The 1,030-nt window shown below is 41.7% G+C and overlaps 1 pseudogene; it reads right to left on the bottom strand.

The window, feature by feature from the left end:
• Positions 1-233: 233 nt before the first annotated feature.
• LOC125485723 lies at positions 234-353 on the bottom strand (annotated as a pseudogene).
• Between the last annotated feature and the right edge of the window lie 677 nt (positions 354-1,030).

Genomic DNA, 1,030 nt, shown 5'->3' with positions numbered 1-1,030 from the left:
CAGAGCCATCCCCCTATAACCCACCTAATCTACACATGCCTGAACACTATGAGTAATTTAGCATGGCCAATCCACCTAGCCTGCACATCTTTGGACTGTAGGTGGAAACCCACACATTCACAGGGAGAATGTGCAAACTCCACACAGACAGTCGCCTGAGGGTGGAATCAAACTCGAGTTCCTGGCGCTGTGAGGCAGCAGTGCTAACCACTGAGCCACCATGCCACCCCAAGAGCCTATTGCACCTGAAATTCTCAGGCAGTCTCCCATCCAAGTACTAACCAGGCCTGAGTCTGCATAACTTCCAAGATCAGACGACATTGGGTGTTTTCAGACTAGTATAGAGCATATACACCAACATGGATCTGTGGAGCTGAATGGTTTGTTTCTGTGCAGTTAACCTCGATATATAAGATGAGGAAGTTGGATGTATGAATGCAGTATTGTAGCCTAACAGGACTGGGCTTGAATGACATATGAGTGTAAGTTCAGCAAGTGAATGGGGAACAGCATGATATATAGATGGTTGAAGAGTCAATATGTGCTGGGGGCACTGTTTATGCTTGGATGTTACTGGCACACATCGATTCATGGAGTCTTTCAGTGTATTTGACAGAACACCTCAACTGTAATGGAAATCTGGGAAATTTTCAAACAAATAAATGTGAGGCTTAAACATTTGCAGAACTTTATTGTAACATTACAACGAGCCATAAAGCCTAATGGAATAATTAGCAGGGGCAGATTGATGAAATATTTCTTTAATTCTGTTCCAGTATTATCACAATGCTGTTACTGTCCTCATGATAGAGATATGCCAGATGTTGCAAATATTTACAGCATCAATTATTTGTGAAACTACAATGAAGATAAACACTTCATAAAGAGAATCACTAATCATCAAACAGACCAGCCATGATCTTATTGAATGGTAGAGTAAGCTGAAGGGGCTGAATGGCCTACTTCTGCTCTTATGTCATATATTTCTCTGTAATATACTATTGTTTAAGGGGGAAAACTGTCTGGGAGT

Source organism: Rhincodon typus, chromosome 21, assembly GCF_021869965.1.
Source record: "Rhincodon typus isolate 14 chromosome 21, sRhiTyp1.1, whole genome shotgun sequence".
In the NCBI taxonomy this organism is placed as follows: Eukaryota; Metazoa; Chordata; class Chondrichthyes; order Orectolobiformes; family Rhincodontidae; genus Rhincodon; species Rhincodon typus.
This window is presented reverse-complemented; position numbering and strand designations above follow the sequence as displayed.